The following is a 14,757-nucleotide window of genomic DNA, read 5'->3' as shown; positions in this document are numbered from 1 at the left end:
ACATCATTAAAATTTCATAATGCAGGGATTTTGGTTTTATTAACATTCTATGCCTGTCACCTAGAAAAGTGCCTGGTACACAGTAGATGCTCAACTAGATATAAATAAATATAAAAGCAGTGTATTCTTAAAAGCCTTAACATGTGCCAGGCGTGGGTCTGAGTGCTTTACATAAAACACTACAAAGTGGCCTTACATGGTAGGTGCTCTCGTTGTCGCAGTTCACAGAGGAAGACAATGGAAAACCTCCTGCAGGCACAGAGGCTGTAGAAGGTGGAGCAGAGATTTGAATTCAGTTTGTCTGGGTCCAGAAATTACCTTCCTGGTTGCTTCATACAGTGCCACTCTACTATGTACTGAAGGAATTGCTGTGTAAGTAAAACATTTCAAAATTTAGCAGGTCCATTCTGTTTGGGATGAGCCCCTTCATCACAAGTAAGGTCTTCTTGTATCCCAGGCAGGATGACAACCTGTGAGGGGATGTACCTCTGAACTGGGCACATCCAACAATTATCCCAAGGACAGATCTAAGATTTTCTGCTTCCCCATCTGGGTCACATAATACACTCTCATCCTGTAGCTAAGTAAATAAAATTAGAATCTATTCCATTTTTATTTAATCTTAATATTCTATTTTCTAAAACCCTGGCTCTTTTATTGGGGATAATGCTTGCAAAGCCCTGTGATAAGAAAGTCAACCGCTGTCTTACAGCTTAATAAAGAGAGGACTTAGGTGAAGGAGAAATGTTAAGCCTAAATCCCAATTCAGAAATCTGTTTTTGTGATCTGCCTTTAAACATCACTCCCCACCCCCACAGCCTCCTCGATAGAATACGGACACACATGAAGTGAACCTTCTGGCACAGACACAGGTCACATCCTCACTTCTGTGCCCCAGGTAATGTGTTCTGAACTTGAAAAAAGTGGAATAGAGGAAATGAGGACAATCACTTGTGAAACACCATGATGTATAAAACCTTCCAGCTTAGAAAGGCTCTGGATTTCTTGTTTCTTTATTTTTTAGTATAAAATATATTTATAAGTGAAAAATCTATAGTTACCCAGTTATTTTAAAAGTTTTAAGTGCATTGGATGATTGTGGATCAATTAAATACAGGCTACCTAACCAACAATTCTTAAAGAATATAGATAATAACGAGGTGAATGATATCAGTGATTTCAATGATTTCCAGTGGCCAAATTGCTGTTATCCTGTTTACTATTGTTTTTGCTTCCTGTTTTGTTTTGGTTTTTTTTCCTCTTATAATTTTGCTTGGAATATGGCATCTCAAAGGACTTCGAATCACTGAATTATATGTTATTGAGATTGAGCTTTTTAAAAATTTTTATTTAGTTATTTTTCAAGTACATTTTTTTTGTATATTTCTCCCATCTCAGCCCCCCCCCGCCCCGTCTCCCCACCCCCTCCTATTCCCCCCCCCCCAAGTCCTCATCCCTGTGTCTTTCATACTTGTTCCTCAAAATCCCTCCCCCTTTTTCCCCTTAAATTCCCTTCCCTCTCCCCTCTGGTCGCTGCCCACTTGTTCTCTATTGAATGCGCCCTCTCGTCTGATCTCGGAAGCTAAGCAGGGTCAGGCCTGGTTAGTACTTGGATGGTAGATTGAGCTTTTTGAAAGCCTTGGGTCTGCAAAGGGATATCATTCTTTTGAAATCGGAGGGAAAGGAAAAGTAGGTTCACTGGTGATTCCAAGGGGTTGCCACAGCCATGGTGTAATAACCATTTAGGAAAAGGGCCATAACACTGAAGAGTAAGCTCAAGGTATTAGAATTTTTTGACAATACTTTCAGATTAGGTTTTCCTGAGTTATAGCTGGTGATCTATAGCAGAAAAGATCTCACAATTTTAAAATGCAAAGGAGGGAATGAAGGTAAGGAGGGCGGAAGAGGGATAAAAAATAAAGTAAAACTTTGAGTTAGAAACCTCAATTATGTTTATGCTTTATTATACCTCCTTCTTTGTTGACTGACTGGCTTATATTTATATTCAGTCAATGGATGTAGAGAGCCATCTGTATACATTTCTCTAAGCCATGTTATATAAGAGACTTGAGCATCCATGGATTTTGTTATCTGTACATAATCCTGGAACTGATCCCTCATAGATATGAAGGGGCAACTAAAGTTTGGGGGTAATCAAAGTTACATATGAATTTTCAACTCTATGGGGATCAGCACCCCTACACCCCACATTTTTCAAGGGTCAACTGTATATATTCAGGTAACTGCATATTTTGCTTAATGCTTTGTTCATTATTGTGTTAATAATTCTTGGATTCTTGCAAGTACCCACAAAACAATTATGAGTGCACATTCCCAATGAGATAGCATGTAGGTAGCATAATAAAACGTAATTACCTTCTTCCTCTACTCACACTTGGTGGTGTATTACTGTGAAGCACTGATATAAGCTCTTCTTAAAATGTTTTATTGTGCCCTCAACTTATTTTCCTGAACTCCAGGCTACTGCCCTTAGGGATAACAGTACCCAGTGGCATGCTTTTCTTGACAGTGTCACCTGAAACCATTATTAAAAGTTTCGCTGAAATGGTTCAACTGTGTCTTTGGTGAAAAGCAAATGTTCCGAGTAGATACAAACTTCACATTTAGAAATCAAGCAACGGTCTTACCCAAAAAACTTTTTAAAGGGTGATAGGTGCTCCTCCGTGTAAAATGGAACAGGCTTGCGCTGGCTTTCTCTCTACATACAACACAAAAATGGAAAAGGCACAAATACCAGGATAGGTTTTTCCAGCTTCAGCACTAAGTTAGCAGTAACTACATCATCTATGCTAGTTTTCCCCCCTTATTTATATTATAATTATATATATGTATATATGTACACATATGTATGCATATATAATTAAATAATATGAAAGACTACATAACAATGATTCATCAGAATAATTCTATTTACCTACTAAAAACAAATGAGCCTGAGGAGTAATAGTTGCCTTGTATATTGTTTCCTGTTACCCAAAGGAGAAGGCCACAAAAAATTGTTTTACAAGTGGGATATTTTTGATGATCTTCACTCTCTATGTCCATTTTGATTCTAATAGGCAGGACTCACGTGTTTGCGTTTCCTTGGATACTAAGGACACTTAGATGCTAGCTTCCTTAGGATAGGCCTTTGTTCCCCTATTCATTCAATCATTTATAAATTCATTTCACTCGATAAATGGTTGTAAGTGATAAACATGATCCCTCTTTATTAAATAACCTGTTACTATATTTATTAAATAACTGTCATGATAAAATAACAGCTTCTTTTTTTTTTTAATTTGGTTACTTTTTCTTATAGTAAGAGAAACATGAACAAATGTTAGTAATATGGTCTCCTGGCTTAGTGATGTGTGGACGGTGTGATGACAACAAGGGCAGAAGGGCACCTGCCTTTGACTAGCAGACAGATGAAAATGGGGATGGTGCTAAAATTAGCAAAACAATCAGAGAGTTGCCAGGTAGACACAGCAGCATATGAAGAATCACGGTAGAACATGATGTTTTCATCATTTTACCTTACAGTCAAACAAAACCAAAGCTGCTATGAATAATGCTTTAATAAGATGATATTTCATTGTGCTTTTGATTTTCATTTCTCAGATGATTATTGGTGTTGAGCAACTTTTCATGTACCTCTTAGCCATTTATGTCTGTTTAGTTTCTTGCCCATTTTTAACTGGATATTTTTTTTTTTACTTTTTCTTATTGATGTTCAAATACAATTGTCTCCATTTTCCTACCACCACTTTCCCCCACCCTACCCGTGCCCACCTCCCACTCTAAATCCCACCCCGCTTTGCTCAGTCCATGGGTCCCTCATACACGTTCATTTACGTCCCTTTCCCTTCCTTCTCGCGTCATTTCCTTCTCCCCTCGCCTCTGGTTACTGTCAGTTTGTTGTTGACTTCAATGTCTCTGGTTATATTTTGCTTGCCAATTTTATTATTATAACTATTATTATTATTATATTATTATTATGCTAGTGAGTTGTGAGAGTTTCTATATATTTTAGATATTAACTCATCTGTATATGGCTTACAAATATTTTCTCTCATTTCATAGTTTGTTTGTTAATTCTATTGGTTGTTTATTTTGCTGTATAGAAGCTCTTTATTTTGATGTAGCCCCACTTGTTTTTTTGCTTTTGATGCTTTAGCTCTTAATGTCATTTCAAAAAAAAATTACCAAGACCAATGTCAAATAACTTTTTCTTATGTGCTCTTCTAGAAGTGTTATGGTTTCAGTTCTTACATAAAAACTTTTAAGTTTTTAATTTATTTCAAGTTAACTTTTATGAATGATGTAAGATAGGATGTAAGCCATTTGCATGTAAATATCTAGTTTTGCCAACACCATTTATTACACAGACTTTCTTTTCCTCACTGTGTATTCATGGCTCACTGTTTCTCTGCCAGTCTCATACTGTTTTGATTATCATAGTTTTTAAATATAGTTTAGGATCAGAAAATGTGATGCTTCCAGCTTTGCTCTTCTTTCCTAAGATCCCTTTGTCTATTTGGGGTCTCTTGTGGTTCCATACTAATTTTAAGATTTTCTTTTATTTCTGTGAAATCAATGCTATTAGAATTTCATTTTATTTTTTATAAGAATTGTGTTGACTGTATATGGCTTTACACCTAGTATATGTCTAGGATACTAATATATGTCTAGTATAAATACTTTAACAATATTAATTCTTCTCATTTATGCATATGTGACTTTTTCATTTGTTTTTTCTTTGATTTCTTTCTCCTCTGTCTTATAGTTTTCAGTGTAAAGACCTTTTAACTCCTTGCTTCAATGTATTCCTAAGCATTTTATTGTTTTTTGGTGTTATTAAAATTGGATTTTTTTATTCTTCAGGTGTTTCATTGTCATTCAATTTACTTTAGTGGGGTAATTTTGTATCTTCCAACTTTACTGAATTCATTTATTAGCTCCAAGAGCTTTTTGGTGGAATCTTTATGATATTCTACATATAAATCATGTCATCTAATAAAGACAATTTTACTTTGTTCTTTCCAGATTGGAAGACTTTTATTACTTTTAATTTCATAGCTTTAATTTCTTTGAACTGTTCTGGCTAAAGACATTGGGTACGAAGTTGAATAGAACTGGCAGGAGTGGGCATCCTTCTTTTGTGCTCGATCTTAGAGGGGGAACTGCCAGCTTCTCAACATCAAGTATTATACTAGCTGTGGATCTCTCCTGTGTGATCTTTATTATGTTGAAGTATTTCCTTCTATACCCAATTTGTTGAGAACTTTTATCATGAATGGTATTAGATTTTTAAATATTTTTTCATCCCTTGAAAGGATCATATAATTTTTATCCTTCATTCTATTGACATGGTATATCATGTGAATTGGTTTTTTGTGTGTTGAATCATCCTTGCATCCCGTGGATAAATTCTGCTTGCTCATAGTATATGATCCTTCTATTTTCCTTTTTTTTTTTAATTGTTGTTCAAGTATAGTTCTCTCCATTTTCCCACCACCACTTTCCCCCACCCCCACCTCCCTCCCTCAATCCTTCCCTCCTTTGTCTTTGTCCATGGGTCTCTTATACATGTTCCTTGACAACCCTTTCCTTGATTAATGTACTGTTGAATTTAGTTCACAGAATTTTGTTGAGGATTTTTGCATCTATATTCATCAGGGATATGGGCCTGTAATTTTCTTCACTTATAATGTCTTTATGTGCCTTTGGTATCAGCATAATGTTGGGGCACAAAATTATTTGGGGAGTGTTTCCTTCTATTCAGTTTTTTGAACAAATTGGAGAAAGATTCACATTAATTCTTCCTTAAATGTTTGGTGGAAATCACCAGTAGAAGCCATTCGGTCCTTGGCTTTATTGTTGTTTGGGGAGGTTTTGGATTACTGTTTCGATTTCTTTAATTATTATTTGATCTGTTCACATGTTCTATTTCTTCATACTGGAGAGGCTGCATTTTCCTAGAAATCTATCCATGTTTTTCTAGATTATCCATTTGCCAGCATATAATTATTCATAGTAGCCTATCATGATCCTTTGTCCTTTTGTAGCATTGGTTATAATGTCTCCACCATGTTTCTCAGAAGACCAGCCTGGTCTTTCACAAGGGCTGGAGGGAATGGACCCGAGTTTAGGGCCCTGGATCTACAGAGGCACAACCAGGATGTCTCCTGTTGGCAGACTGACTGCCTGACTGTGGCTGTGAGGAAGCTCCATTCTTCTATAGGGTCTTTTCAGAATCTCTGGGGTACAAATAGGAGGTCCTCTTGCTAGTCCCTGATCCAGTTTTCCAACTCATCGCAATAGCTGGGCAATGCCCATTATATGGCTCTCTCAGGATCCTGGAGGTTCAGATGGAGACGTCCCTGTGGGGCTGCAATGCCAGCAATAATGATCATGAACTACAGCTTGGACAGACTGATGAAGCCCGATGACAGGGCCCTTTCCAAATGATTAAATCTGGTGGGCTCACCTCCAGGTAATCCCATACTGTGGCCAAGAGGAGTTGAAGCTTGTGTCTGAGCCACTTCGGGGTCCATAGCCAAGACTGAAATCTGTATGAATATGATCTGATGCCAGGGTGGGTGTGTCTCCTTCTGGGTCTCTTGGCACAGGGTGCTGGTGGAAGACCCAGAGACAAACAGAGCTATAATCTAATTCTCAGGAGTCTGGGGCTATTGATGTCTCTGTGGCCAGGACTATGGTCAGTCAGTAATTTGCCTGATTGTAAGCCTGATGGGCAATTCTCAGTCTTGAAATTCACTGGGGTTTCACCATCTCCTACATGGATCTCATAGTTTCCACAAAGACATCTTTATTTTTTTGGTGGATGCCAAATTATTATTTTTTAGAGGGGTGTGTGTGTGTGCAAGGGACATCTTAATTGCCCATTTTGCTGACATTGCTCCTCACATCTTGATTTTGACCTTCTGGCCTCCAGAAGAGCTAAGGAACCTATGTACGTCATTTAAAGCCACCCCACTTTGGTACCTTGTTATAGCACTCTTCGGAAACTAATACACTGATGAAGGGTATTTAATTTAGAAAACCCACATGCTTAGAGAAAATTTAACAGAAGAAAGCTGCTTCTCCTGTATTACTCTGCATATTATGGCTCTTGGGTCAATGCTAGTAATTCCATCTCAAACTCTACCACAGAAGTAACAAAAATTCACATATATTCATAATTCAACTGCCTCTTCTTAACTTAATACCAAAGTGGCTTAATTCATTAGATTTGGAAAATGATACTATAAGAAATGAGAGATTGCCAAGTGACTATGCATTATACTTTAATACTCAAATGACAATAAGCTCACTACCTTTAAAGGCAGTCTTTTCCACCCTTAAATAGTTTTCACAGCTTAGACTTTTTTTTTTTCCATCTCGAGCAAAATTTGATGTTGGACTCTTGTCAGCAGCACTTTGGGCTCTTGCTCTGTGTCTTGAGGAACAGCAAGCAGTTTTCATTGCACTTTTCCAGAACAAGACAGGGACACTGGTCACTGTCCTCCACATTCTGCTTTCTGAAGATTCTACCCATTGTATTCTTAGAGTGTGGCTCATGTGACAAGGCTTCAGCTCGCCACTCTGGTCCAGTCACTCCCCTCATCTTCTTTACTTTAACCATGTGCTCTGACATTTAAGCTCTACCCTTTGTGCTGTTAGGCAGTCAATACGATCTCAGGCTCTGCTCTCCAATGACTTCACTGCATGGCTACCTTGGCCAAGGAAAACAAAGTTTAATTAAATCTTAATGCTGTACCAGGCTTGCACAGGACTGCTATTTTCACATCCTGGTGCTATTAGCAGAATACATAATGAGAGCGCATGGGCTAACGAATCAGCTCTGCTGACAAAGAGGAGCGTTCCGTCACTCACTCCTTCACCTGTCACAAAGCTTACCTTTTGGCTCGCCACAGAGGTCTCAGTTTTTCTCACAGACAAATAGAAATACTTGTGGCAGTGTTTGTTCTTTTCAAATTATGAACATAGCATCATAAAAATCTTAAAATAGGTTGGTATATCTAAAAGAGAAAATGAAATATCTCATGCAGATAGTTCTGGGAATCTTTCCCCACCTGCTGCTATGACCCAGCTACCTCCTTCACATTTATGAATTCTCTAGATTAAAAACTACCAGTCTTGTGAGCACTCCAAAAGCTCAATAACACATATGGTATTCCCTATTTGTGCCGATATCATTTCTCTCCTGTTTTTTATTTTTATTTTCATTGTTTATTCTATTACAATTGTCCCAGTTTTTCCTTCTTTGCCTTCCTTTCCTGTTTTAATTTATGACAGAAATAGTCATCATAGTTATTAATCTATGGGGAAAAGCTAAAAAGTAACACCACCCAGAAATCCCTGAATTACTCATTTTTCCAACCTGGACATAAATTCTGAGGAAATGTCCTGTCCCTCAATTATTAAATGTCCAATAAGAGTTAATAGTAGACTATTACTGGCTGCCTTTGAGAAGTACAAAAGAAAATATTACTCTGTGGTTTGATACATACATCAATTTGTCAACTGCTTTAATTGTCTCCAACAGCTGAAGACAAATATTAAAAAAAACAAACTCATGACATGTCAACTTTCACTGTATCATTAATCTGATAATGAAGTAAATTTTTTTTCTGGCAGTCCTCCTCTTGATTTCTTAACTGTATTCACTACAAATAGTAACAATAATAAGCTCTGTTTATTTTGCTATAAAACCCAAGTAGCCCTGAAGACATTTCGGACACCAAGTTCGGGCTTCCATGTTACATGAGAACAGTCGAGAGTGGCTACTGCACTTGGGAAACAGTGCCATGGCACAGGATGTTGAGTGGTCTCGTGTCAAAGCTACTCGGACCGGGGAAAAGTAAAAGAGTGAATTTGGGTGAAAATGTCCTCCTTTTAGTTTTCCCTATGCAAATAAAATTTTTCTAAAATATATGTGAAGGTATTTCAGGTTGCATAGTCTATAAGCTTAGCCATACCTATAGTACATGCCAGTTAACTTATATAAAGATCATGAAGTAGTTTATACATAATGATTGACCCCATTCTTTTTTATTTTATTGTTGTTCAATTACAGTTGTCCCCATTTTTCCCTCATTACTCTCCCCTGTTCTGCCCACCCCCACCTCCCACATTCCATCCTTCCCCCCCCCCCATGGTCCTTGTCCATGGGTCCTTTATACATGTTCCTTGACTTGGCCCTTTCCCTTCTTTCCCCTTTTATTCCCCTTCCCTCTCCCCTCTGCTCACTGTCAGTTTGTTTTTTTATTTCCATGTCTGTGGTTTCATCTTGCTTGCTTATTTGTTTTGTTGATTAGGTTCCACTTATGGGTGAGATCTTATGGTATTTGTCTTTCACTGCTTGGCTTATCTCGGCTTGTCTTTTACCGCTTGGTTCTTAGCATAGTATTCTCTGGCTCCATCCATGCTGCTGTGAAAGGGAGGAGTCCCTTCTTTCTTTCTGCTGCATAGTATTCCACTATGTAAAGGTACCAGAGTTTTTTGGATCCACTCATTTACTGATGATCCCATTCTTGAAAAAAAAATCAAGTACATTCACCATTAGATATTGGAAGCACAAGATAAAATTAAAATTTGATTTCCTAAGTGATGTAAAATTTTAACAAATAAAACTTAGAAATAATTGACAATTATTTCTTTAACCATTAATTTTTGCAGTTGTCCCAGAATGTAGAGTGTAATGATGTCAGTTTTCTGAATTGCACTTGAGAGTTTCTTACTGGTATTTAATAGACTAAATATCTAGGAGATGTACTAGCAAAAGGAGAATTACATAACACTCATCTTTAATACCTGGCCCAGTGCATGGCTAATTTATAGTAAAGGTTTATTAAAATAATCTCTGATTGACAGATGGACTGACTCATGGACTAAATCAATGACTATGAAAACATATTCATACACTGAACTAAGAGCTAGAATTATAGTAAAGCTCCATAGCTTTTGATGAATATTCTCTTTTTAATGATGGCAGATAAAAATAGAAGCCCTTTTTTTTTATCATAAGCTTTCTGCAAGAGAAAAGAAAGTCTCAGCATATGTGAAATAAACCTGAGACACTGAGATTCCCCATTCTGATATTCCTATTTTTGCATGGAAGAGTCACCTACATGAATGAGGCACGTCACACCCCCAAAGGCATGTGCCCTCCACTCAGTAGTGTCTGTCGAAAGCCCTCTGTGGGACTCAGAAGCTTTCTGCTTGGATCCCTGGAAACTCCACATATTGCCCGAGGTACCCTAACAGTAAGACTGAACCCCCATCCTCCACCACAGACCTTCTGTAGCAGCCACAGTCAGCATTGAAGGTGTCCCGACAGCTGTTCCAGACCTGGTAGTCTTCCTTTGTTCTATTTTCCATTTCTGAGCTACAAGCAAATCCTATTGGGAGTTCCTCCAAAATACATCTCAAAGTCCATTCATATTTCTTTCATCCATCTCCATCATTGTTCTGAACCTTCATCACTCATGCCTGGACTTCTGCAATATTTCTCAACTTTCATTCCTGCACTCAATCTTACCCTTATAATCCATTTTCTACACATCAGTTAATATATTCTTTTAAAAGTACAAAAACAGGTTGGTGGCACTTTCTTCTTATATCTTAGAAGAGTTCTATTACCCTGAGAAATAAATCTAAAAATATTATCAGAAGCCATAAGTCCCCGCACTCCTTGGTTCTTGCCTACCTCTTCAACTTCAACTTCTAATACTACCTTTCTCATCCTTCTTAGCACATTCAAGATTCAACAGTTTCCTGTCTCTTGGACATGGTCAGTGTTGCAGACTGACCTAAGCTGCTTTGACGCTTCACAACACGTAATTACTAGGCCGGTTTGGGTAGACGATGATAGGCAAAGCGGCATGAGCTGGGGAAGCATTAGTTATAAATAGCCTGAGGACCGGGTAATAGTAAAGCAGAGCCACTGATCTAACTTTCCAAACACACATATGTTGATTAGGCATAAATGCTAACATTAGTAAACACAAAATACTTTACACAAAAACCTGTTTTGCAAATGCAGCGGAATTATATCGTTTTGTTATTTCAGGTGCTCTGAGTGCCGTTTTCCAAAGACAACATTCCGGAGGCAGAATTAGTTTAGCCTTCTAGCTGGATCAGCCAAGGAAGAGTTCTTCTAACTCATGGCCAGGCAGAGAACTGTTTATGGGTCAGGCCTCAGGTGTCTTCCCCAACCTAAGGATATAAGCTTCATATCTCACTGGATTCTTTAACTGTATTAATATAAATGTGAGAAGTATCTCAAAAATATGTAGGTCAACAAACATATTTTAAATACCTGTAATTTTTCTACAAGGGCCCACTTCTATCATTTATAATGCCAAGTCTCAAGACATATACTTGTCAATAAATACAGTTTACTAGTTTCTAGTAACTGTGATTGTTAGCTAATTTTCTGGTGGTGATCAAGACATTGGAAATAAGTGATGGTAGCTATCTCTGGAGTGTGATTTTTCTTATATAATCCTAGCAGATTACTTCTGTATTTTGGATTCTTGATTGATACAAGGGACCCTTTTTTCCTGGAGTCAAAACTAACAGCTGGAACTTGCATACCGTCATACTATCTACATGGAAGTAATATCGGCAAGTTGAAGAAAGTGTAATATTATTTCAGGAATTGTGAACTTGTTGTTGCTGGCTCTTTCTAACAAATAGTGTAAATGCCTTTCCTAAAGCTCTTTACATGTCTGCCTCTTTTTCTGATGTCAAGCATCTGGTAGTGGACTTCTAGCCAAAGAACTCTAAAAATTCAACAACAGGAGAACAAACCATCCCATTAAAAATAGGCCACCGCCTTGAACACACGTCTCACCCAAGAAGATACACAGATGGTAAATACACATATAAAAAAGATGTCCTACATCACATCTCATCGGGAAAATGCCATTTAAAACAACAGAAGGATACCACTACACACCTACGAGAATGGCCAAAATTAAAATCACTGACAGCACCAAATGCTGATGAGGATGCGGAACAACAGGGTCTCTCTCATTGCTGGTAGAAATGCAAAACAATACAGCTACTTTGGAAGACATTTAGGCAGTATCTTACAAAACTAAATGTACTTATCATATGATCCAGCAATTGCTCTCCTTGTTATTTACCCAAAGATGTTTAAAACTTATGTCCACACAAAACTTTCACATAGACATTTATTGCAACTCTATTCATAATTGCCAGATTTGGAAATAACTATGATGTCCTTCAGTGGGCAAGTGGACAAATAAACTGTGGTACATTGGGTAGTGGAATATTAGTCAGCATCTAAAAAGAAAAAGAGCTATTGAAGTCCCCCAAAAAAACATGGAAGAATCTTAAATGCATGTGACTAAGTGAAAGAAGCCTGTACGAGTTTGGATTCTATGGAATTTGGAATCTATTCCAACTATGTTGCATCCTGGAGAAGGCAAACTATGAAGACAATAAAAAGACTAGTGGTGACCAGGGGCGAAGAGTGAGGGAGGGCAGAGTAGATGCAGTGCAGAGAATTTTAGGGCAGTGAAACTACAAGGTCCGGCACAAACAACACCCCTATTTTATTACAAGATCTTTTATTTCAAAACCATAAGCATGTAATTCTGTAACATAACACTATCACGCTCAAGCACACCATATGACACTTTAGGTGAAATGTTCAAATTAAAACTATATATTATTACACCCAAATTATTACTCTACCAACCACACTCCAGCAGGCCTTACTTCTGCCGGACCCTGTATTTTGTTTGATACTCCAATGGTAGATATATGTCCTTTTACATTTGCCAATACTAATAGACTGCACAGCACCAAGAGCAAACCCTAATGTAAACTATGCACTTTGGGTGATAACAGTTGTAGATGCATTAGTTGTAACAGATGCCCCTCCGTGGTGTGGGATGTTCATCACTGGGGAGGTTTTGCATGTGTGAAGACAGGAGATATATGGGAATTCTTTGTACCCTCCACTCAAGTTTGCTGTGAACGTGAAACATCTGTATTAAAAAGGGTTCATTAAAATAAGCCAACAAAAATACATCAGGACCTCTGCATCTGCATCAGTTTAAGGATAGTATCCAAACTCCTTGGGATGGCATATGAGACCTCTTGTCCCTGTCTAACCATGCATGTTAATTTGTTACACCTAGACTTGTTTGTGTGCATGTGCGTGTACACACACACACACACACACCCTTGCCCCACCTCTCACAATCTAATCTAATCATTAAGAACTTTTTGTTTATTGAAGTGAATGTACCAGGTGCTTTCACAGGCTTTCCTGTCTGATGGTGAGGTGTCAGCTCTTTTTGATTGACTAATGCCAGCTTGTCTTTCAAGCCTCATTTCTTAGAAAGCTGTTCTTGATTCTCTTCCAATCTTATTCAGGTGCCTCTGATTGCACCTAGTATGTACCTTCTCTTATCCTGAAACATGTCATGTTATTCTATAATTGTTTATATAGGTGATTGTATCCTTCAATGGACTATGAGCTCTTGAAATAGAATCTGTGTAGTTTTAGCACAGTTCTGTGTCCATAGCAGGTGCCCTCGAATTATTTGTTGGCTAAGGTTAACAGGGGGAAAAATGGAGAAAGCGCTCACCCTAGAGCATTCCCAGGCCTAGGGAAAGTGTGTGCCGTTGCTCGAAGCATTTTACGTTTCTGATAGATAGAGCCAACTTCATTCCCTGGTGATGTCAATATGGCACCATTCACCAGCCTGAAAATCCTCTGGCACTAAAAACATGTAAATTCTGGAAGCTGTTGATGAGACTGAGTAGGTGAGTCAATAGACTCTGTTCCAAGTTGGCAAGAAGGGACGTAGTCCTAAACATCTAAAGCTCTATAATTCACATTGAGCTTCTCATTAACTTAAATGTTAATGTAAATTTAAAACATGTAGTATTGATCTGGAACTATTTTGTATGCATATTACATAACTCAGCTCTCTAACAACAGAATCCAGTGGACACTTCTTCACATCAACTTATGATTAAGAAAAAAATGAAGCTTTCTCTCTTTTCTCCCTTTTTGTCATGTAAAATCATTGGTTTGAGTTACAAGGTCAAACTATGAAGAAACTACATGAACCTCAGCTTCGGAGTACAATTGAATTGGATAGTACTGAGCAGAAAGATCAATTTCTGAATGTGCTCTTTCTGAGTATTGCACATATAATTTTAATTATGTATCGAGATTAGTGTCTTTCCTATTTCACTGATGGGAAACCTGAAGTCTCCATTACCTGCTGGTGACCTCACTCTATTTTGTTAGTTTCAGTCAGAACTAACAAAAGTTAGTTTTGAGGGGATTTCTATTTCCTTATTCAAAAAGTAAACCCAGTTTTCAAAGAATATCTCATTATTTTAGGCTCACATAAGAGAAATTAGGGTGATGACGGTAATGATGATGAAGATGATCTATTTGGAAGTGTTTGCTCACACTTACCAACTCTCGCTAGACTCGGATGCAAAGTCTTTTATAAAATGCTCTCCCTTTATTCCCAAAGCAGCACAGGGTGGGAGGAGTTGTCATTTTCCTAGTGTACAGACTAGGAAAGGGCCCTATGGAAAGACTAAGCCACCTTCCTAAAGTTCTCCAATCAGAAAGCCATGTTGCTGACCTGGGACCCAGGATGGTCTGAGTCCAAGCCCTTTCATAACCACTATGCTCTCTGGGTCTTAACACGATGCAACTAACAC

The 14,757-nt window shown here is 37.9% G+C and overlaps 1 protein-coding gene across 1 annotated transcript in view; it reads left to right on the top strand.

The window, feature by feature from the left end:
* LRRC4C (leucine rich repeat containing 4C) overlaps positions 1–14,757 on the top strand; it is a 463,927-nt gene that overhangs the window by 245,918 nt on the left and 203,252 nt on the right. The window lies entirely within an intron of this gene.

The sequence above is a fragment of the Artibeus jamaicensis genome, unplaced genomic scaffold (genome assembly GCF_021234435.1).
Source record: "Artibeus jamaicensis isolate MK-2021 breed Jamaican fruit bat unplaced genomic scaffold, CSHL_Jam_final contig_797, whole genome shotgun sequence".
Classification (NCBI taxonomy): Eukaryota; Metazoa; Chordata; class Mammalia; order Chiroptera; family Phyllostomidae; genus Artibeus; species Artibeus jamaicensis.
The sequence above is the reverse complement of the archived record's forward strand: the minus strand, read 5'-3'. Positions and strand labels throughout refer to the sequence as shown.